This window comes from Peromyscus californicus, unplaced genomic scaffold (genome assembly GCF_007827085.1).
Source record: "Peromyscus californicus insignis strain IS unplaced genomic scaffold, ASM782708v3 Scaffold_5__1_contigs__length_169319896, whole genome shotgun sequence".
Lineage (NCBI taxonomy): Eukaryota > Metazoa > Chordata > Mammalia > Rodentia > Cricetidae > Peromyscus > Peromyscus californicus.
In genome coordinates this window covers 93,638,501-93,664,046 of record NW_026294573.1, presented here as the reverse complement: position 1 = coordinate 93,664,046, position 25,546 = coordinate 93,638,501, and positions in this window count along the sequence as shown.

Here is a 25,546-nt window from a genome sequence, read left to right as displayed (position 1 = left end):
GGATATGATAAACTGTAGACTCTGAAAGAAGTAGGCATTGAGGTGTGCTGGTAATAACCAAACTGCTGACCACCAATCAAGTGCCAGTGTACATCATTTTTATTAAGATTTTAATCATCTAAAGGGCTTATAGCACATATTTTTAAATCATGATAAAATATATAATGTCCCCTTTTAAATTACCTATTTCATATAGCCAATTGAGTCTCTTAGAATGCTTCTTTTTCAAAAACTATTTTGTGTATGTGGATATTTTGCCTGTATGTGTGTCTGGTACAAGCCTGGTGCCGGATGAGGTATAAGAGGATGTCGGATCTCCTGGAGTTGGAGCTACAGACAAGTGTAAGCCACTAACTGTGGGTGCTGGGAATCAGATCTGAGTTTTCTGTAAGAGCAGTAAGTGTTTTTAACTACTGAGCCATCTCTCCAGCACCTTCAAAGTGCTTCTTAGCTCCAGATCTCCGACTCAGGCTGGAGTGATGGCTCAGAGGCTAAGAGCATTGACTGCTCTTCCAGAGATCCCAAGTTCAAATCCCACCAAACATATGACAGCTCACAACCATCTATAATGAAATCTGATGCTCTCTTCTGGTGTCTAGGCAAACACGTAGGCAGAACACTGTATATATAATAAATAAATGGATCTTTTTAAAAAAAAGAATTGACCAACTCTGTCCTGAAAGTCAATTTGACCCACAACCTATAAATGAAATTATATTGATGTATAATTACACTCAATGGCCGCTTTTGTACATCAGTGGCAGAATTATACAGTTGTGACCATAAATCCCACAAAGATAAAAATATTAAATATTTACTGTCTGACTGTAGCTGGAGAATTTCTCTCCAGCTACTGCCAAGTCCCGCCAGTCCTGGAGCCCACTTATAAAATAAACACACAGACTCTTACATTATTTAAACTGCTTGGCCATTAGCTCAGGCCTATCATTGTCTAGCTCTTACTCTAATATTTAGCCCATTTCTATTAATCTATACTTTGCCAATGGCTCGTGGCTTACTGGTACCTTACATCTTCCTTGTCCCGGTGGCGGCTCCAGCCGTCTCCCCCTCTGCCTTCCTGTTCCCTCAATTCTCCTCTCTGTTAGTCCCGCCTATACTTCCTGTCTGGCTACTGGCCAATCAGTGTTTATTTATACAGAGCAATATACACAGCATCTGACCCTTCGTAGGAGACCCTTTTCTTCCCACTTTGTTTTTTCTCCTACTATTTCTTCTTTGACAGTGCTTTAAAATGGAAAACCAAGTTTTAGTTTGTGAGTCATTAAAGAATAAACTAAAAGTCAGATTGGCTATTGGGTCATAGGTTGATAAGCCCTAGCCTTGGTAATCAACAAAATAATACATCAAGTCTTGATTTGCAGCATTTGCTAATTTCTGTGATGTCAATACTGGCACCACGGTTGACTTCAAGCTACCTATACGATATTACTTAATGTAGTGTTAGAAGAGAAGCATGATAACACACTTTTCTGTATTATTTCTGCCATGCAGAATACTAGATGCCACCCAAGCACCACAGGAGCACAGGCGATAGTAAAATGTAATACAATAATAAAGAGGTGATGTGTTTGAACAGTTTGCTACTTTTGTGTTTAAGGCACCTCTTTTTAATAAGATCTATGTGGAACTGAATTTTTAATAATACTTATGATTAACTACTGACTTGCAAAATTCCAGAAAATGTACTAATGTTCTTGAAAGGTAATACAAGCAAGTCTAGTACATTTCTGGCTCTATGAATCATCTTTATCAGGGGTCTGGGTCATCCTGAGTACTGTCAGAGAGTGTTGGGTATTCTGGATTTTCACCTCAATTTTTGGTTCCATGGCTTTATCTAGTTGATGTTCCAGTGATGCTAAGGCAGAACCTGGTCCATGTTGGAGTCTTCCTGCAAAGGTATGGACTGAATTATCAGAGGTGAAGGTGAGGGTGGAACCCAGGGAAGGAGCCACAAAGAGGGTAAAACTGTTAAAGCAGGGCTCACTCCCATAGGACACGCTGGTCCTACCCCTTCAAGTGGTCATCTTGATGACCTAGTTCTCATGCTTGGACTGAGTGGTGTGAGAAGAGATAGGTGGAGAAGGAGATGCATTATGCTGATTTGCTCAACCTCGTTTATTGCTGGCTATCCATCAGTAACTGGACATTTGGCTTCTCTACTTAGGAGGCTTATCCTCATCTCTAATGGCAACGTAGTAGTGCCCTGTTATTTTCAATATTACACTTTCAGGGGAGAGCAGGGACGAGTCAGAGCCCGCTGATGTAGTCATTATCATGAGCCGACAACAGGGCAGAGCCACCATCGTGCCAAGCCTCTCACGCCGAGCTTGTTAATGGGTGTCATTTTGTTAGTCTTGTGGTAAGGAATCTTTAGGTCATTCACACTGTGAGAGGTGAGGAGGAAAAGCTAATTGAACAAGGTTGTCACCTTCCTGAAAGCATAGTCAAAGGCTTGCTGCAAGCTGAAGGATTGCAAATAAAAGGGAGGGGTTTTCGCTGAAGCTTTTTCTCCTCTCTTCATTTTTTTTCTCCTTTTCTTCATTCAATGGGGACTTCTAGAATTATCTAAGGGATGGAGAAAGGAAGATAAAGAGAGAAAAACTACATTTCTTCTTTTTTCCTCTTTCCTTTGAAAATGCACATGAAGGGTGTGGGGCTTGAGTGGAGTGGATGCGGAGTTTTGCAGCTCTCAGTGACATTACCAAGGGGAATCCAGGGCCAGAGGTGTGCAGGTGGGGCTGTCAATCAGAGGCAACATCAAGGGCTCTTACAAAAACAAAAGGGAAGAAAATGGATGTTTAATCAATAAAGTTGCACTCTGCTTAACCTTTTGTGTTTTAAACAACATTCACCGGAACCCAGCAACAGAGTCCAATCTTTAGCACATAAAAGATACTTAGAAAGGCGAAACCTTGGAGAACCGCTGGAAAGTGAAGATGGGACAGAGGGTCAAGAAATAGAAAGAAAAAGACTTGGAGAAGGAGGAGGAGGTCAAATGCGTGTTGAATGGCTGGAGGCTTTCCAGGGGCTGCTTGAGAGACAGATGAGAGAGCCAGGAGTTAGCCTGCATGGGTGTTGGGTCCCTGGTGATTCTCAGCTATATGCAGTCTGCCTTGGCTTCCTTGTGGAAGGTAGCCAGAGCATCTCAGGTTTCAGCTAAAAAAGAATGGAAGACACGGCCATAGTTGGCTCGCCTTACTTAGACCTCCATTCTCCCAGCACCTGTTCATCTCCCTGTGGTCACTCTGAGCTAAGATGCTTAGTTCAGGAAGGCAGGAGGGCAGCAGTCAGCAATGTCAGAGAAAACATCCAGGCAGAGTCTTTGGCCCCTTGGCAACACACAAGGTAAGCTTCTCATAATCAATTTGTGCTGTTAGCCTGCCCCATGCTTGGTCCCATCATCCCCTGTCATTGTAACTAAGACGAATTTTGAAAATGTAAAAATTATAGAAAACCAGGAAGAAACAAATAACCTGCCTCTCCCCTTTCACATTCTTAGTTCCTCCTCTTCCTGTCTTTCCCAGACTTGCTTTTTTCAATCTTCCCTTATGTCAGAAATTGTTTTAGCAGCTATAAAGATGAGTATCAGTGACCTGTGACTTCAATTTGGAAGGGAGACACATAGGAAAATTACAATATTATTTTGTTGCAGCATATGTAAACATCTTATGTTTATTTTTGCAATAATTCTATTATTTATTTTGTTTAAGCAACATATGCAAACAGGACAAAATTCAGAAGTTACAAGTGAACGTAAAGTGACATATAGGTCTCTCTCTTTTGTCTGTTCCTTCATTTTTCAATTTCTGATCCCAGAGCCAGCCTCCAATAAAAATTTCTAATTTCTCTTTTCTTTGTGATGCCCTAAATGCATATGTATATCTTTACAAGCATGTACACACTTAAATACACATGCCCATAATGCATAAGAGCTTGTCATAGTTCTCATTTTGCAGTTTTTATATCTTACTTTGTGTAGTAGGAGAACATGTGTGAGTGCATAAGACCTGCCTACTTACCACTGGCTGCATGGTATTTAATCGTGTACATATTAAAACCTATAAATTTAAAAACCACGTGTTTTCAAGTATGTACTTGACTATTTAAACTTTCTGGTGCAAATTATTGAGTTACCTAATCATACCCCTGACTTCACAGGACATCATCAACCCTGCTCCTTGGGCGGTCCTCTCTTTTTATTCACTACAGTTTTTTTTTTTTTAAACTCTGTGTTTCTTTGTACCTCTATAGTTTTGTTGCTTCTAAATAATGCTTAGCATATGATAATCTGCCCTCTGCACATTTTACTTAGCTGTTCCTGCAGTGATTGACAGCTAGATTGCTTCCAACAGTTGCTATTACAAACAGCTCAATGAACCATTCTTGAGTATGTTTCCTTACTGACTTGTGAGATATAAAGCCAGGAATGGAATTGCTGGGCAAGGATTATATATATCCATCCAATCAAAGTACTGCTGGGTTGCACACCAGAGTGGCCACGTTTGTGCGTGTTTCCGTATCCATTGAAGGTGTCTTGTATCACCACGTCTGTCCCACTAGTGGGTTCAAGCCTGTTTTCTAGGTTTGTTAATCTGATAAACATGTAGGCGTACTTCCTTACTAGTTTAAGTTGCATGTTTGTAAGTATAAATTTATTTGGGCAAATTTTTGTAAAATTCCGTGTCTGCTGCACGTCTTCTGTTGTTGCTAACTCCTATCTCGGTCTCATTTTCTTACATTGTCCATTCTTTCATTATTGATCTTGGAAATTTTAAATAGCTGACCTATACATTTTAGATAATAGTTTCTCATTGTTTTTAGACAATAAAATAGTTTCTCCTGGTTGTGATCTGTCTGGTAACTTCATCAAGGATATCTACAAATTTTATGTAATAAAGTATTTTTCCTGCCTTACGAATCAAACTCTCAAAATTTGTTTTAAAAGTCTTTCTCCACCCTTGGTGGTCTATATTCCCAAATCCTAAGTTCCGACTTTCCTTTTCACACCGAATTCATTTGTAACACATTTTTATATTGCATACAGTAGGAACCCAATTTATGTATTTCTTTACATAGTAGGAGAGTTATTTCTTGTGCTTTATTAGTCTATTCTTGCTGATATAACAAAACACCGCATATGAAGCAATGTATAAACAACACTGATTTATTACTAACTGTTGTGACTGAGGAGTTCAGGGTTAAGATACCAGCAGGTTTGGTGTCTGGTGAGGACTTGATCTCTGTTTCCAAGATGGTGCCTTGAGTGATGTGTCCTCTAGTTGAGTGATGTGTTCTCTAGATGTGATAGAACTGATGTCCTCAAATGGCAAAGGGCATCAGGGCAAGGACACCCAGAGCACATGGGTGTTCTCCTCCAGCTTTCTTTATAAAAGAACTAATCCTTTTGTGAGGGCTTTACTCTCATGACTTAAACAGTTTCTAAAGTCCCAAGTATTGCTACATCCTTTGAGTTTTAACTGCCAATGCAGATATTTTGGAGAGACACATACATTCACACCATAAGCAGATGTAATCTGCATTTTTCTTCTTTTTGATCAAAGACCTGATGACCAATTTGAGAGTTTATCTAATTACTATAGTTACAGCAATGGCTTTGCAGTGAAGCCTAATTTGTAGAACACAATTCTCTACCCTTTACTCAAGTTGTCAAAACTGTCATCATTAGTCATAAGCATTTTTTGTTTTCTGTGAATTTCAAAAATTGACCTCTTTAAAGACCCAACTAAAAGATGGTTTAGGATTAAATTTTGAAGTTAATTTTAGAGGAAATTGGTATCTTTATGCTGCAAAGTATTATTATCCAAGATCATACAATTTCTTTACATTCATCTTTATTTTACTGTATGCCCCTGAAAACACAAACTGATGTGTACAGTTAAATCAATTCTATGGTAATTATCAAATAGTATCATGTTTTATTAAAATTTCTATTTGATAACTTTTGGAAAGATAAATGCTATTTTAATATTTCTTTTGTTTTAGAAACTTCATTGAACCCTTACTATTCCTATAGCTTGATGGTAATGGTATTTTTTCCTTTTATTGAAAATACTTTTTTCCCCCTCACATAATATATCCTGATTACGGTTTCCCCTCCCTCTACTTCTTCCAGTTCCTACCCATCTCCTTCCCATCTGGATCTACCCTCTTTCTGTCTCTCATTAAAAAGCAACAGATAGCCAGGAATTTAGTTCAGTGGTAGAGTGCTTGTCCAGCAAGCACAAGGCCCTGGATTGAGTACTCACAAGGCCCTGGATTTAAAACAACAACAACAAAAAAGAACAAAAACAAGACTTGCTAAAAAAAAAAAAAAAAAAAAAAAAAACAAAAACAAAAAAACCAAAAAAACCCCCAGACTTCTAAAGAATTAAAATTTAATATAATAAGATCAAACAAAAACTAACACAATGAAACTGGGCAAAACAAACAGAAGGAAAATAACCCCAGAGCAGGCACAAGAGCAGAGACTCACTCGCTCATTCGCACACTCAGGAATCCCATAAAAACACTAAACTGGACAAGGCTTATGAAGGCTTTTGCTTTGTCTTGTTATATCTTTTGTTGTTGTTTCTTGCAGGCTTACTCTTTTGTGAAGGGAGATGGGGGAAATGGATCTGGAGGAGAGGGGAGGTGGAAGTGAACTGGGAGGAGTGGACAGAAGGGAAACTGTGTTTGAGATGTATTATATGAGGGAAGAATCTATTTTCAATAAAACAAATGAACAAAAACACTAGATTGGAAACTGTAATATATACACAAAGGGTAAAAAGCGAGAAAAATATTAATAAAATAAAGATAAAAAATAAGAAATTTAAAAAAGTAAAAGGAAGAGTCCTGACGTGACATAGGAGACAGGAACCTCCAAATGTGCTGTTGAGTTCATTTTGTGTTGGCCATCTACAGCTGGGCATGCAGCCTATCCTTAAGAATAGTTTATTTCCCCAGTGAGACTCTTTTGGAGGAAACTGACTTTTCATTTCTAAGTGTTAGCAATTGGAGATTGCTTCTGGGTTAGGGATGTGGTCATGTGTCTACTTCTTCTTAAAGCTCTAGGACCTCAGCTGGTGCAACCCATGCAGGCCCTGTGCATGTTGCCTCATTCTGTGAGGTCATATGTGTGTGTGGATTATGTTGATTTCAAGGGACTTGTTTTCTTAGTATCCTCCATCCCCTCTGGCTCTTACATTCTTTCTTCCTTCTTGGGATTCCCTGAGTCTTGAGGGGAGGGATTTGATGGAGACATTCCATTTAGCACCAAGTGTTCTAAGGTCTCTTACTCTCTGCATAATGTGTAGCTGTGGGTCCCTGTATTTGTTCCTGTCTGCAGCAGCCAAAACTGCTGATGGTGGCTGAGCCATGAACTGATACAGGAGTACAGCAGAATGTCATCAGGACACATTTTATTGCTACATTATTTTTTTAGAACAGTAGTATTTGTTTTTAGCCTACATTCCTGGACTATCTAGTCTCAGGTTCTTGGTCACTCAAGCAGTGTCAGGTATGGATTCCATTTCATGGAGTGGGCTTAAAGTCAAATCAGATATTGGTTGGTCACTCCCCCAAGCTTTGTGCCACCATCGCCCTAATGTATCTTACAAGCAGGACACCATTGTAGATCAAAGGGTTTGTGGCTGGGTTAGTATTTCCCTTTCTCCTTTGATAGCATACAGAGTACCTCCCTGAACCAAAAAATACTAGCATGTAGGGCCTTGTCATCAGTCACCAGTTTGTGAAGAGCAAAATAGCCTTGGCCATAGCCTGAGTTGTTTGGCAGGTTCCTATGGGACCCCTTTGGCCAACAACTCAATTAGATGTAATCTAATCCCAGTACTGGAAGCTTCATTTGGTGATGAGAGATGTCTAATTGGGCTCTGTCTCCCTCATTATTTGGCAATTTCATTTAGATTGCCTTCATATAGGTATATATCATAGAAAGCCTCTACTGTATTGTTTCCATACTACCCCTCAAATGGCACTTAATTTTTACTGTCTTTCTCCATATTCCTTCCCTTATTCCCTCTTCCTCCCCATCTCTCCTTGATCCTCCTATTCCAGACCTTCCCAATATATCCATAACTACCTAATCTATTTCTTTTTCCTAGGGAGATCTATCTATCATTCCCCCAACCCAGTCCCTTACTCTCTGCTTAACTTCTTTGGTTCTACAGATTGTGATTGACGTAACAGCTAATATCTACCTATAAGTGAATACATATTATAGTTGTCTTTTATGTGCTTGGATTATCTCACTCAGTATGATTTTTTTCTAGTTCCACACTTTTACCTGAACATTTCATGATTTCATTTTTTCCCCCAAATGGCTCCAGTGTGTAACTGTACCACATTTCCTTTATCCATTCGTCTGAGATCAGACATATAGGTTGCTTCCAATTTCTGGCTACTATGACTAGAGCAGCAATGAATATGGTTGAACAAGTGTCTCTTTGGCAGGATGAAGCATCTTTTGGGTATATGCATGCCCAAGAGCAGCATAGTTGAATCCTGAGGTAGATCCATTTCCATCTTCCTGGGGGAACCACCACACTGTTTTTCACAATGGCTGTACAAATTTGCTCTACTACCAACAATGGATGAGTGTTCCCCCTACTCCACGTCCTCACCAGCATGAACTGTCACTTGTTGTATTCATCTTAGCCATTCTAACAGGTATAAGATGAAGCCTCAAAGTAGTTTTGATTTGAAAATTCCTGATGACTAAGGATGTTGAACATTTCCTTAAGTGTTTCTCAGCTATTTGAATTTCTTCTTTTGAAAATTCTCTTTTTAGATCTATACCTCATTTTAAATTGTGGTTTTTTTTGATATCCAGTTTTTTTAGTTCTTTATATATTTTGGATATTAGTTTGTAAAATTCTTTTCCCATTCTGTAGGCTGTTACTCTGTCTGAATCATGGTGATTTGCCATGAAGAAGCTCTTCATTTTCATGAGGTTCCATTTATTAATGACTGATCTCTTAATGCCTAGGTTGTCAGTGTTCTGTTCAGAAAGCCTTGCCTGTGCAAATGAGTTCAAGGTGGTTCTCCACATTCTCTTCCATCAGGTTCAGTTTTATGTTTTATGTTGGGGTCATTGATCCATTTGGAGTTGAGTTTTGTGCAGGGTGATAAGAATGGATCTATTTGGATTCTTCTACATGCAGACATCCAGTTTGACTAGCACCATTTGTTGAAGAGACTGTCTTTTTCCCAGTATGTGTTTCTGGTTTCTTTATAAAAAACTAGGTGTCTATAGGTGTGCGGGTTTATATTTCAATTTGATTCCATTGATCAGTGTGTCTGTTTTTTGTCAATATCATGATGTTTTTATTACCATAGCTGTGTAGTACAACTTGAAATCTGGGATGGTGGTGCCTCCTACATTTCTTTTATTATTCATGCTTATTTTAGCTATTCTGGATATGTTGCGTTTCCATATAAAGCTGAAAAATGTCTTTTCAAGATGTGTGAAGAATTTTGTTGGAATTTTGATGGGAATTGCATTGAATCTGTAGATTGCTTTTAGTATGGTGGCCATATTTTAATATTTAAACCCTTCTGATTTATGTGAATTGGAGATATTTCCATCTTCTGATGTCTTCTTCAATTCTTGCATCAATGTCTTACAGTTTTTCTCATACAAGTCTTCCACTTGTATGGTTAGAGTTATCCCAAGATACTTTATATTATTTGTGGCTATTGTGTGGAGTGTTGTTTCCTGATTTCTTTCTCAGTCCATTCATCATTTGTATCTGGGAGGGCTACTGACTTATATGAGTGAATTTTGTATTCAGTTACTTTCATGAAATTATTTGCTGTAAGAGTTTCCCAGTGAAATTTTAGGGTCACTATGATACTATCATATCATCTACAAATAAAGATATTTTAATTTCTTCCTTTCTAATTTGTATCCCTTTGATATCCTTCAGTTATCTTGCTAACACTTCAAGTACTATATTGAACAGATATGGAGAGAGTGAACAGCCTTGTCTCCTTCCTGATTTTAGTGAAATTGCTTTGAGTTTCTCTCCATTTAGGTCAATATTGGCTATGGCCTTACTGTAAACTATCTTCATTATGTTGATGTATGCCATTTGTGTGCTTAATCCTTCCAGGACTTTTATCATGGTGTTGAATTTTGTCAAAAGCTTTTTCTCAACCTAATAAGATGATCATGTGTTTTTTTTTTTCTTTCAGTTTGTTTATATGGTGGATTGCATTTATTTATTTTCTTTGCTTATTGAACCATCCCTGGATCTCTGAAATGAAGCCTTCTTGATCATGGTGGTTTATATGTTCATAAGGGAAGTTGGTCTGTAACTCTTTGTTGGGTCTTTATGTGGTTATCAGGGTAACTGTGGCCTCGTGAAACACATTGGACAATGTTCATCATGTTTTCATTTTGTGGAATAATTTGAGGAGTATTGGCATTAACTCTTCTTTGAAAAGACTGATAGACTTCTGTGTTAAAACCATCTGGTCCTGGGCTTTTTTTGGGGGGTGGGACTTTTAATTACTGCTTCTATTTCACTAAGGGTTATGGGTCTGTTCAAATTACTTACATAGTCTTGATTTTACTTTGGTGAACAGTATTTATCAAGAAAATTATCCTTCTTTATTTTTAAATTTTTCAGTTTGGTAGAATATAGACTTGTAAAGTATGTCCTTATGATTCTCTGGGTTTCCTTGGTGTCTGTTTTTATGTCCCTCTTTTCATCTCTAATTTTTGTTAATTTGAATCTTTTCTCTCTGATGCTTTTTAATTAATTTAAATAAGAGTTTGTCAATTTTATTGATTGTCTCAAGGAACCAACTATTTGTTTCATTTCACTTTTTTTTTTTTTTTTTTTTTTTTTTTTTTGGTTTTTCGAGACAGGGTTTCTCTGTGTAGCTTTGCGCCTTTCCTGGGACTCACTTGGTAGTCTAGGCTGGCCTCGAACTCACAGGGATCCGCCTGGCTCTGCCTCCCGAGTGCTGGGATTAAAGGCGTGCGCCACCACCGCCCGGCTCATTTCACTTATTTCTCATTAGTTTGTATTTTATTGACTCTAGCCCTGAGTTTGATTATTTTTGTCAGCCCCCCTTTTTTGGGTGTGATTTCTTTCTTTTCTTTTTTTTTTTTTTTTTTTTTTTTTAGAGTTTTTAGGTATGCTGTTGAGTTACTCTTATGAGAACTCTCTATTATTATTATTATTATTATTATTATTATTATTATTTTAATGTAACCACATAATGCTATGAGCTTTCCACTTAGAACCACCTTCATTGTGTCCTACATTTGAGTATGTTATATATTCATTTTTATTCAATTCTAGGAAGACTTTTTAAAAATTTATGTCTTGACCTCCCCTTTTTATTTAGTAGTGAGTTGTTCAGTTTCCATGAGTTTGTAAGCTTCCTATTGTTGTTGATATATAGTTTTATTATCTCCAGGCAAGGAGGAAGAGGTGAAGATCTGCAGTTAGCCTATCTGCTTCCATGGCTGGAGTGGCCTGTGGGTTCCCAGGGAGTGCCTGCTGGAGTTGGGGGGCTGGCATAAAGCAGTAAGTGGAGTCAGGGAGGAAGTTTGGAGGAGAATATCTGTGTGATCTGCTGGAGATGAGTGCAACAGTTGGTCTGCTACAGAGCTGGGAGTAATACTGAGGGACCAGATTTGGAGGCACAGATGGGGAGGTGAAGATCTATAGGTAGCCTATCTGCTTTCCTGGCAAGAGGGGCCTGCAGGTTCCTAGGAAATGACTGCTGGAGGGGGCAGCACAGGTTGGAGGGAAGACCTGTGTGAGTCACTGCAGGTATCTGGTGGCAGGGGAGGAAGGGTGACCACAGCAGGTGGTCTGCTGCAGAGCTGGAGGTGAGACTAGGGGGTTGAATTTGGAGGAATGGAGAGAGACGTGAAGGTCTTCAGGTACCTCACCTGCTCCCTGGCTGGGTGTTTTTCATCACAGTGTTTTCAAGTAGAGACTTCCTTTCTTTCTTTTACATCTCATATCTCTTTTCTTATTCATCTCCCGAAGTATTATGACAAAGACTAAAAGCCATTTTGTCTTGTTTCTGCTCTTAAATTTTTTTCTCTATTTAAGACATATATAGTAAGGTTTTAGATAAAGCATTTTCCATGTTAATGAAATTCTCCTTAGTTTTGTATTATGATAAATTTCTTGTCTCTTTATTGCTGCATGAAAGGCTTTTCTTACTGATGTGTTGCCTTAAACTATTTTATTTTATGTATATGGGTATTGTGCTTGCATGTATGTTGTGCACCACTTATGTGCCTGGTGCCTGCAGAGGCCAGAAAAATGATCAGACCCCTTGGAACTAGAGTTACAAATGGTTGTGAGCCACAATGTGGTTGCTGGGAATTGATCCCAGGTCCTTCTGCAAAAGCAGTATGCTTGGGATGTCTTTCTGTATGCTGTGAATGTGTTGCTCTGATTGGTTGATAAATAAAACGCTGATAGGCCAGTAGCCAGGCAGGAAGTATAGTGTAGGCAGGACAAGAGAAAGGAGAATTCTGGGAAGTGGAAGGTTGAGTCAGGAGACGCTGCCAGCCACCACCACTATGAGAAGCAAGATGTAAGGATACCTACCGGTAAGTCACGAGCCATGTGGCAAGGTGTAGATTTATAGAAATGGGTTAATTTAAGATATAAGAACTAGATAACAAGAAGACTGCCACAGTCATACAGTTTATAAGCAATATAAGTCTCTGTGTGTTTGCTTGGGTCTGAATGACTTCGGGAGCCGGGTGGCCACAGGAAAACTCCAGCTACTACCATAAGTGCTTGTAAGTTCTGAACCATATCTCTAGGCCCTTGAACTATTTCTCTCTCTCTCTCTCTCTCTCTCTCTCTCTCTCTCTCTCTCTCTCTCTCTCTCTCTCTCTCTCTCTCAAAACCAGCTTTGCATATTTAGAATCAAACTTGTCTGATCATGATATGATGTATTTTGTTTCATATACTGCCATCAGATGGTTAGCCACTATTTTTGCATCTAAGAAATAATTAGGTTCTCTATTTTGTTGTGGGAAGAATGGGACAGTGCTTATGAGTACAGACTTTTGGAACTAGATTCTCTGGATTTGAATTGTAGCTTGGGCATTTATTTGTTGTATGATTTGAGGAAGTAGTTTTCTGGCTCCATTTTTCTTATCTATAATATCCAATTAATCTGAATGATACTCAGGCTGTATCCTATCATGGTGCATGAATGAGATAAAATATTGAGAACATTTATGATAGTACTTGTTATGCAGTAAGGTTTATTTAAAGCTAATTATGATTATAGCACCATGTTTACTTTTCTTGGCAACTTACATTACACTAGTCTTAGAGAAAATTCTAATTTTTCTGACTTAACTTTGTGGAAATAGTGTACAAGAAATTATCTATCCCTTAAAATTTGGTGAGAAGTATCAGCAACATCTTTCATGATCCTGGAATTTCATTTTTGAAAAAATTCTTTTGAACTTGTAATTTTATCTTCTTTATGCTTATTGGCATAGCCAAGTATTCTATTTTGTTTTTTGTTGGTAGAACAACACCATAACCAAAAGAAACTAAGGCAGTATAGGGTTTATTTCAGCTTACAGGGAGAAGTCCATCATTTAGGAAATTCAGGGAAGGAATTCAATAAGAAATCACTCAACAGCAAAATAAGCACAACAGAAACCGCTGAGGGGCACTACTTGCTACCTGGATCTTCACTCACTCAGACTCATGCTCAGCTAGCTTCCTTATACATCCCAGGACTTCCTGCCCAGGCAATGGTTCTTCCCGCAGTGTTCTGGGCCCACCTACATCAATTAACAATCAAGACAATCCCCCACATATATGTCTACTGACCAACACAATAAGGACAATTTCTCAATTGGGACTTTTTTCAGGTAACTCTAGGCTGTATCAAGTTGACAGTTAGTGCTTGATGTTGAATATACTACTTTTTTGCATTAATTTTGCTATTTCATAATTAATTTTGCAAAACATATTCATTATATCTGTATTTAAAATTGCTAATGGGGTGGTTAATATTTTATAGCTTTTTCAAACATGTTTTATTGAGTGTAGCTATTTGTTCTTTTAATTTTGTATTTGGTTACTTATATTCATTTTAATTTGCTCAGTATTGCTAGTTTCTCCCTACTTTTTTTTAAAGCTTTTTTATCTAAGAAATTTATTTGTCTGTAAAGAAACAAGCATTTTTTTTGAAAATTCCCATAGATTGTGTATACTTAAAGTCTATCCTATTAAAATATTTTAAAGTATTTATAGTTTTGCTTTCTTATGTACATTATTTGTTTTAGGTTCTTATTTACTATTTGCCTTTTGGAACATGTGTTTTTTGTTCCTTTGTTTTAACTTCTCAAGCTAAAAGCTTAGCTTTTTGGACATGTGTTTCTGCTATGGATAAAATGGGCTTTAGACATTACCTTTAAATATTTCTTTGGCTATGCAAGTAAATATTGATATATTAAATTTTATTATCAACTACTTTTAAATACTTTCTAATTTATCTTTTAATCATTTGAGCTAAAAGACTATTTAGTACCATGCAGTTTACTTTTCAGATATATGAGCTATTTAAGTAAGGGTTTTATTTTATAATCAAGATATTTTTCCTATTTATAACATTTGTTATATATTTTACATACATGAAATATGAACAGTTCCAAGGAATGGAAACCAAAGAGACATAAGGGGGAATAAGAATGTTACTATTACTAAGAACACTGAAAAAAATCTGTAAGGCTGATTTTTGGTAATAGTTAAATTCCACATTTTAAATATTTTATCTCTTAATATTATCAAAACAATGTTAATTAAGGAATCCTCATGGGGTTTTGGCATTTAAATTTGCAAGATACCAATGTAGTTTTTAAGCAGTGAGCTAATACTCCACAAGTGGGTTCGTGAACCTGCTTTTTTAACAGATAACGTAAAAGAGTCCTCCATCTGAAGAACTTACTCCTTGAAGAGGGAAAGGGTGCCTACTGCCACACCTCCACCCACTTTGGAGAGAAACCCCTCAAATCTGGATCAGCATTGCCAATCTGTACTTGCAGTCTTGTGTATTTCAGAACCATGCTTGGGAGCACATTTAGAAAAGTGGGAAGAACATCATCATTTGGCTTCCATCTTGACACTATCCTGACTACTCAGATGGCAGTAACTCTTCTCCCTGCACAAAAACTTGAGGTGGAACGTTTCGATGGTCTTGTGTGGTGGAGGCACATCTGTCTTAGGCATAACTTTTGATGCAGGAGAAGTTATGGGGAAAGAGTTGCACAGTCCTGTACATGGTGGGAACCTTTACACTAAGATGTACAGAGAAACCATCAGAAACTAGAGCACTGGTGCCTGGATTCAGACAGCAAAAGGCTGGGTATTAGCACTCCTTAGGAGTGGTGATGGTCTCCTGTGTTCGCCCTCAGGGTTGGTTCTGTCATCCACAGCCTATGAAGTGCTCAAGTAGGGCTCTCTCATGCCTGTTACCCTTGGGGGGCTGAAGGCCTCTTTGGGAGAAGAGACAAATACCTTAGTCCTTCCACCCTTCCCCCTAATGTCAACTTGAGTAATTCATCCAAATGAAAAACTTCTTTCTACAGATTTTCCTCACAAATACCATCTTGTTTTTATAGGACATCTTAAGACTGTGAAAATGGGCTTCAGAGAAATCACATCTGTTTAATTAAAATATATCCTCAACTCTCTTTATAATACTGTTAGTCTGGCCCGGGAATTTCTTACTTTAGTCTGTTCTTGCTGAAGTTATGAAGTTATTTAAAACTTAAGAATTGCCCTTCAAATTCATGACAAGTCTTCAAGAAAGAATGGAAATCATCTCATAGAGGTTTCTGTGATCAGAGTGGGAAGCTTTCCAGCTCCTGGAAATGTTCTGAAATCCTGTCTCAATGCTGGCTTCTCAGCTGCAAGCATCTTGGGTGGCTGATAAATCGTATATCTATCACAATAGCTTTACAGGTATACACACAGAAAGATTATCTACTGGGAAGAAACATAGTCCTTATATTTCTTACTTTTCATTTGTTATTTAAATCTACTGGATGGGGGGCTGGAGAGATGGCTCAGAGGTTAAGAGCACTGACTGCACTCCCAGAGGTCCTGAGTTCAATTTCCAGCAACCACATGGTGGCTCATAACCACCTGTAATGAGATCTGGTGCCCTCTTCTGTATACATAATAAATAAATAAATTAAAAAAAAAGGGGGGCTGGAGAGGTGGCTCAGAGGTTAAGAGCACCACTTGCTCTTCCAAAGGTCCTGAGTTCAATTCCCAGCAACCATATGGTGGCTCACAACCATCTGTAATGAGATTTGGTGCCCTCTTCTGGCCTGCAGGGATATGTGCACTGTATACATAATAAATAAATAATTAAAAAAAAATAAATCTACTGGATACCTAACTATTTTTTTAAATCAATTGATCAGGGCACCTAATAAAGTTTATAACCCAGTCATGCTATATCTATAAAACTAAAATAATAATAGCTTGGTTTACAAATATGAGCATCTTGATAATGTTTAATAGGTTTTTCACTTTTTATTTAAGTGCTGGATACTTATATGAAAGTGTATCTTCCATCCATGTATGTATGTATGTATGTATGTATGTATGTATGTATGTATGTATCTATCTATCTATCTATCTATCTATCTATCTATCTGTCTGTCTATCATCTATCTGTTTTTGTTTTTACATCCTGACCACAGTTTCCCCTCCCTCCTTTTCTTCTAGTCCCTCCCTTACTTTCCTCTTCTCCACCCCAACCACTCCTCTTCCATTGCTCTTCAGAAAAGGGCAGACCTCCTATGGATATCAGTCAGCCATGGTATATCAATGAGATGAGGTACCTCCTCTCCCATTAAGGCTGGAGGAGGCAACCCAGTAGGAGGAACAGGTCCTAAAAGCAGGCAACAGAGTTGAAGACAGCCCTTGCTCCCACTGTTAGAAGTCCCACAAAAAGACCAACCTACACACTATAACATATATGCAGACGGCCTAGGTCAGCCTATGCAGGCTCCCTGGTTGTCAGTTCAGTCTCTGTGAGCCCCTATGAGCCCAGATTAGTTGATTCTGTGGGTTTTCTTATGGTGTCCTTGACCCCTCTCCCTCTGGCTCCTACAGTCTCCCCCCCCCCCCCAATTTCATTGCCACTTACCACTTTTACCACAACACAACTGTAGGCAGGACAAATTGTAGATCAAAGATTTTGTGGCTAGGTTGGTGTCCCAATCCCTCCACTGGAAGTCTTGCCTGGTTATAGGAGATGGCTGGTTCAGTTTCTGCATTCCCCTTTGCTAGCAGTCTTAACTAGGGTCACCCTCATAGATTCCTGGGAGTTTCCGTTGCACCTGGTTTCTAGCTCTTCCAAGAGATGCCACCCCCACCCCATTCAAGTTATTTCTCCCAGGATTCTTTCCCTCCATCTAACCCTTATCTGACCCTTCCTGTTCTCATCCCCACTCCCCCATCCAGGTCCTTCCTCCTATCCACCAGCTATGTCTATTCTATTTCCCCTACAGAGTGATGGTGTGGAATGATCCTCTTGTGCTTTGTCAGTCAAACTGGTTTAATAAAATGCTGACAGGCCGGTAGCTGGGCAGAAAGTTAGGTGGGAAAGCCATTCTGAGGATGATGGGAAGGAGAAGGGGGAGGCAGGAGTCACCAGACACAGAGGAAACAAGATGACAATGTCATACTGAGAAAAGGTGCTAAGCCACCTGGCTAAACATAGGTAAGAATTATGGATTAATTTAAGTGTAAGAGCTAGTTAGTAATAAGCCTGAGCTACCAACTGAGCATTTATAATTAATATAAGCCTTTGAGTGACTTTTTGTGACCAGGAGTTAGGGACAGAGAAACTCCACCTCTAGTTACAGAGTGAGATTCATGCCCCACCCCCCAGCCCTCCTTGCTACTTAGCTTCTCTGGGTCTGTAGATTATAGCATGGTTCTCTTCTACTTTATAGCTAATATTCACTTATAAGTGAGTATATATCATGTTTGTCCTTATGGGTCTGGATTACTTCACTCAGGATGATCTTTCATTCATTTTTCAGCAAATTTCCTGATGTCATTGTTTTTAACAACTGAGTAATACTCCATTGTGTAAATGTACCACATTTTCTTTATCTATTCTTCAGTTGAGGGACATCTAGGTTGTGTCCAATTTCTGGGTAATACAAATAAAGCTGCTATGAACATAGTTGAGTAAGTGTCCTTGTGGTATGATGAAGCATACTTTAGGTATATGCTCAGGAGTGGTATAGCTGGATCTTGATGTAGATTGATTCCTCAACTTTTAAGAAAATGCCATATTGATTTCTAAAGTGGCTGTACAAGTTTTCACTCCCACCGGAAGTAGAGAAGTGTTCTCCTTGCTCTATATCCTCTCCAACATAAGCTGTCATTAGCATTTTTGATCTTGGTCATTCTCACAGGTGTAAGATGGAATCTGAGTCATTTTGATTTACATTTCCCTGATGGTTAAGGATATTGAACATTTCTTTAAGTGATTCTTGGCCATTTGAGATTCCTTGGCCATTTGAGTTAAGAATTCTCCCTTTTGATTTGTACCCCATTTTTCAAGTGGATTATTTGGTTTGTTGATGTCTAGTTTCTTGAGTTCTTTATGTATTTTGTATATCAGTCCTCTGTCAGATGTAGGATTGGTGAAGTTCTTTTTCCATTCTGTAGTCTGCCATTTGGTTCTTTTGACAGTATCTTTTACCCTACAGAAATTTTCAGTCCTGCATTATTGGTGTACTGTTCAGGAAGTTGTCTCCTGTGCCAATGTGTTCAAGGCTATTCCCCATCTTCTCTTCTATCAGGTTCAGTGTAACTGGATTTATGTTGCGGTCTTTGATCCACTTGTTCTTGACCTCTGTGCATGGTAACAGATATGAATCTATTTACATTCTTCTACATGCAGATAGTCAGTTAGACCAGCCCCATTTGTTGAACATGCTTTCTTTTTTTCCATTATATATTTTTGGCTTCTTTGTCAAAAATCAACTGTCCATACATGTGTGGATTTATTTCTGGGACTTTGATTTTATTCCATTGATTATTAAGTTAAAACAAATAAACAAAACTGAGGCCTATTTGGATCCTACCCAGAAATGTCCAACATCACCCTACCAACCAGAAAGATGGCTCTCCTGTTACTGACTGGTCAGGGACAGAGGAGATGGAAGAAATGCCACCTTTGCAGAACAACAACAACAACAACAAAATCTCCTGAAAGGACATGCATGGTCTGGTGGCCACTGCCCAAGCCACATGCCCAACCCCCAACTTCCCTCTCTGCTATTTTAATAACAGTCTTTGTTATATTACAGGTCTATATTCTCAACCCAACACTCACCACTGGTGTTTTTCCTGTCAGTAAACCTATGAGGGCAAAAATCAAAAAACCAAAAACAAACAAACAAACAAACAAATAAACAAAAAATAGGAGACTGGGTCCATGGACTGCCTCAACCAAGGATGCTGTTCCTAATTCAAAACCTAAATAACCATCTCAACATTATTGTAGATGACCCCTGGAATAAAAGATAAAGGACAGGAGTCATGGTAAAACTGTATCTCACTGGTTATGCTGTACATCCCTCTGCTGATATTCCTGTTTCTCAACAGCTGGTGCAGACCTCCAAGTCCATGCTAACCCATACAAATATTCTTAAATAGGAGACACAGCTAAGAAGAAATGCTCAGTCCACCCTGGCCACAGTTTGTTCAATATGTTGTTAACTTTCTGGCTTTCATCACCCACCCTAATGCCTCTGACTGCTTCTTTTATGCATCCAGCAATAGACCTCTGCTGACAGCTATACTGGTCAGTACCCCTCTCCTTTACCCCAGGACCAAAGTCTCACTAACATCACTCTTTCCAGGCTGACAAGCATCACCCTTCCCCTTCTTCTTTGGTGTAAGGGAAAGACAACCTCCAGCATAGACACCCCCCTTTGCACCTCTGTTGTGATTATTCTTAAGTCTATCTATATGAGGAGAAAGAAGCAACACTGCTGCTAACCGAAGACAAGAGATATCCCTTCCTTTACTGATAGGAATAAGTCTTGTCTTCTCCCTTGGATCTTCCAGGGCTACAACAACCGCCATCGTCTAGAGACATCATCTGGCTGGAGACTTCAGAGACAGACTTGATCAGACAGACATGGCATCTATGTCTGAGAGCCTTGAGTCACTCCAAAGACTGATGAACTCTCTTACTGGGGTCATGCTCCAAAACAAAAGAACACTAGATCTACTAACTGTTGAACATGGGGGGACTTGCTTGGTATTGGGGGAAGAATGTTGCTTCTATGTAAACAAATCAGATGTTGTTAAAACTAATGTCATCACCCTCAAAATACTCCACAAAGACCTCCTCTTAAAATTCCAGTCCATAGAGCAAATTAGCTGGCTCCATAACCCCCTATTTTCTTGGCTCCTACCCTTTATCAGGCCTCTGATTATGCTATATTTTATTTTGATGCTTGCCCCCTACCTTTTTCATTTCCTCTGGTGACAGATCACCACCATTGCTAAAATTGCCAGCAATCAGGTCATGGTTGACTACCAGACCCTGGACCTTTCTGACACAAGTGACACGTTCCTGAAGGCTTACAATGACACCTCTCCATTAAAAAATAAAATAGGGGGAGATGTTGGAAGACATTGCTGGCTGGTCAGAGGTTGCAGCCTCCCCATGACCTAGTAGCTTATCTCAATAAGATCAGCAAAGAGGAACTCCCTCCCTCCAGCAGAACTTCCTGCCTCTACCTGCCTTTATCGGGAGTATATCCCAGGGCCTGGAGGACTGACCTTATCTAAAAGCTGTCTCTAAAACCAGATGCTCAATTCATCTTTAGCTTGACCCTTGGCACAGATCCCTGCTGAGAGGACTTGTGTGAGGGGCTCTGCTATAGGAACCTACTGCCACATACTAAGCCTTATGATAGGAGCATGCCACTTAATGCATATTAGACTTTGGCCTCAGGCCCCACAATCCTATATATTCCTTATACTCTGGAATGAAATTGAGCTGATTTACCAAAATCTGTCTCCTGGATGGCTGTCTCCCTTTGTGCTCATGGGCTGTCAAAACTTTCCGTTATCTCATCTACCTCTTTCCTCTGTTGACCCGGTGGCCAACAGGCCAAGAGAGAAAGAGGACCCCCACAGAATATTTTTCTTTCAAGGTCTGTAAAGAATTATGTTGCAATTTTAATGGGGATTGCTTTGAATCTGAAGATGGCTTTCGGTAAGATGACCATTTTTACTATGTTAATCCTGTTGATCCGTGAGCACGGGAGATGTTTCCATCTTCTGATGTCTTCTCCAACTTCTTTCTTCAAGGACTTGAAGTTCTTGCCATACAGGTCTTTCACTTGCTTGGTTAGAGTTACCCTAAGATATTTTATATTCTCTGTGGCTGTTGTGAAGGGTGATGTTTCCCTCATTTATTTCTCAACCAATTTATCCTTTGTAAATTTATCCATTTATCTTGACTTTTTAGTTAATTTTGTATCCAGCCACTTCACTGAAGGTGTTTATCAGCTGTAGGAGTTCCCTGGTAGAATTTGGGGGGGGGGGGGGCACTTGTGTATACTATCTTATCACCTGCAAATAGTGATACTTTGACTTCTGTTACTATTTGTATCCTCTTGATTTCCTTCAGTTGTCTTATTTCTCTAGCTAAAACTTCAAGTACTATATTGAATAGTTATGGGGAGAGTGGAAAGTCTTGTCTGATTTTAGTGGAATTGCTTTAATTTTCTCTCTATGTAATTTGATGTTGGCTATTGGTTTGTATATATTGCCTTTATTATGTTTAGATATGTTCCTTGTATCACTGATCTCTTCAAGACTTTTATCATCAAGGGGTGCTAGATTTTGTCAAAGGCTTTTTTAGCATTTAATGAGATGATCACATGGGTTTTTTCTTCCAGTTTGTTTATACTGTAGATTATATTGACAGATTTCCATATGTTAAACCATCCCTGCATCTCTGGGATGAAGCCCACTTGATCATAGTGGATGATCTTTTTGATGTGTTCTTGAATTAAATTTGCAAGTATTTTATTGAGTATTTTTGCATCAATGTTCATGAGAGAAATTGTTCTGTAATTCTCTTTCTTTGTTGTGTTTTGTTGTGGTTTGAGTATCAGGATGACTGTGGCCATGTAAAATGAATTTGGCAATGTTTCTCTGTTTCTATTTTGTGGAATAATTTGAGTATTGTTATTAGTCCTTCTTTGAAAGTTCTGGCCCTGGGATTTTTTTTTTCCTGTTGTGAGACTTTTACTGACTGCTTCTATTTCCTTGGGGATTATAGATCTACTTAAATTGATTATCTGATCTTGATTTAACTTTGGAAAGTGGTATCTATCAAGAGAAAATTGTCCATTTCTTTTAGATTTCCCAATTTTGTGGAGTACAGGTTTTTGAAGTATGATTTAATGACTCTCTGGATTTCCTTGGTGTTTGTTGTTATGTCCCCCTTTTCATTTATGGTTTTGTTAATTTGGATATTCTCTCTGCCTTTTAGTTAGTTTGGATAACGATTTGTCTATCTTGTTGATTCTGTCAAAGAATCAACTCTTTGTTTCACTGATTCTTTGCATTGTTCTCTTTGTTTCTATTTTATTGATTTCAGCCCTGAGTTTATTTCCTGTCATCTGCTCCTCTTGGGTGTGCTTGCTTTTTTTTTTTTGTTGTTCTAGAGCTTCCAAGTGTGCTGTTAGGTTGCTAGTATGAGATTTCTGCAATTTCATGATGAAGGCACTTAGTGCTATGAACATTCCTCTTAGCACTGTTTTCATAGTGTCCCATAAGTTTGGGTGTGTTGTTCATTCATTTTCATTGAATCCTTGGAAGTCTTTATTTCTTTCTAGACTCAGTGATAATTTAGTAGAGAGTTGTTCATTTTCCATGAGTAGGCTTTCTGTTGTTTCTGAAGCTAGCTTTAATCCATGGCGGTCTGATAAGATACAGGGGGTTATTTTAATTTTCTTGTGTCTGTTGAGACTTGCTTTGTGACTGAGTATGTGGTTAATTTTGGAGAAGGTTCCATGAAGTGCTGAAAAGAAGATATATTTTTTGTGTTTGGGTGAAATGTTCTGTAGATATCTGTTAGGTCCATTTGAGTCATAACATCTGTTAGTTTCACTATTTCCCTGTTTAGTTTCTGGATGGATGACCTGTCCATTGGTGAGGGTGGGGTATTGAAGTTTCCCACTGTTTATGCGCAGGGTTTAATTTGTGATTAAGTTTTAGTAATGTTTCTCTTACACATGTGGTTGCCCTTGTGTTTATAGCATAGATGATTAGAGCTGAGATGTCATCTTGGTGGGTTTTTCCTTTAATGAGTATGACATGTCCCTCTCCATCTCTTTTGATTAATTTTGGTTTGAAGTCTATTTTGTTAGATATTAGGATAGATACACCAGTTTGCTTCTTAGGTCAATTTGATTGAGAAATCTTCTTCCTACCGTTTACTCTGAGGTAATGTCTGTCTTTGATGTTGAGGTGCGTTCCTTGTATGCAGCAGAAAGATGGATTCTATTTTGTATCCATTCTGTTGGTCTATGTCTTTTTATTGTCCAATGAGTCCATTGATACTGAGAGATATTGATGACCAGTGATTGTTAATGCCTATTATTTTGTTGTTGTTGGTAGTGTGTGTGTGTGTGTGTGTGTGTGTGTGTGTGTGTGTGTGTGTGATTCCCTTCTTTGGATTATCTATTGCCTGAATTATTGTGGGTGTACTTAACTTCCTTGAGTTGGAATTTTTATTCTAGTGCCTTCTGTAGGTCTGGATTTATGGATAGATATTGTTTAAATTTGACTTGGACATGAAATATCTTGTATTTTCCACCTATGGTTATTGAAAGTTTTGCTGGGTATAGTAGTCTGACCTGGCATCCATGGTCTGTTATAATCTGCAAGACATCTGTCTGGGCCCTTCTAGCTTTTAGAGTCTCCATTGAGAAGTTGGGTGTAATTCTAATAAGTCTGCCTTGTAGCATTTAATATTCTTTCATTGTTCTGTATGTTTAGTGTTTTGATTATTATGTGACATGGAGGTTTTCTTTTCTGATCCAATCTATTTGGTGTTCCGTAAGTTTCTTGTACCTTTACAGGCATCTCTTTCTTTGGGTTAGGAAAATTTTCTTCTATGATTTTGTTAAATATATTTTCTGGGTTTTTGAGCTGGGATTCTTCTCCTTCTTCTATTATGCTTAGGTTTGGTCTTTTCATAATGTCCCAGATTTCCTAGATGTTTTGTGTTAGGAGTTTTTTAGATTTAACATTTTCTTTGCCTGATGAATCTATTTCTTCTATTGTATCTTCAATGCCTGAGATTTTCTCTTCCATCTTTTGTATTCTGTTGATGATGCTTACATCTGTAGTTTCTGTACACTTACCCAGATTTTTCATTTCTTGAATTCCCTCAGCTTGTGTTTTCTTTACTGCTTCTATTTCAATTTTCAGGTCTTGAATAGTTTTCTTCACCTGTTTGTTTTTTTTTTTCTTGGCTTTCTTGGTATTCTTTAAGGCATTTATTAATTTCCTCCAATTATTTTGGTTGTCTTTTCCTCAATTTCTTTAAGGGAGTTTTTCTTTCTCTTTAAGGACCTTTATTATCTTCATAAAGTTGTTTTTAAGGATGTTTTCTTGTGCTTGTGTTGCATTGGATTATTCAGGTCTTGCTGTTGTAAGATAGCTGGGCTCTGGTGGTGCCATATTGCCCTGGCTGTTGCTGATTCTATTCTAACACTGGAGTTTAGGCTTCTGGGTTTGGGATGATGAGGTATAGGTCCCTATTTCTGAGTTTGTCTTTGTTAAATAGATGTTTTGTTCTTTGATTTCTGCTTTCTCTTTGGTCTTCTAGTTGTTGTGGCCTGGATCTGGTAGCCTGTGTGACTTCTAATCTAGTAGGGAGTCTCTGTCCAAGTTGGGAGTTGGCCTTCTGGAGGTTAGCTTGGCCTTTGGTGCCACAAGGAGTTCTCTTTTCTTTTGATTGTTGTGGCCTACACCTGAGCAGCAGGAGTCCCCCAGGGTTGGTGGCAAGGCCTGGCCTTGGGGCTGGCCATGAGGTGTGAGGTAAGAGTGGTAGAATGGGTCTTGGAGAACAAAATCCAGGTAGTGGGGCAGTTCAGTTGGCATGTGGGCTACTCCCCTATTCTTCTAACTGGTGTGGCCTACACATGAGCAGCAGAATCTCCTAAGTACTTTTTGATCAAACAGTTTTTGGAGAGAATCCATTAAAATCTCTCACATCTTCCACTATAATTATCAGAGTGTATCATACTTTGCAAATGTAAATATCTGTTAGTAAAGCATTTGTTTCAGCTTTGTAGACATATACATCAAAAAGCATCTCTTGGGAAGAAATAGATTCTTTATTATGGGAAAAAACAAACAAACAAACAAACAAACAAACAAACCTTTTTGAAGCCTCTGCCTTGTGTTTATTCCACTAT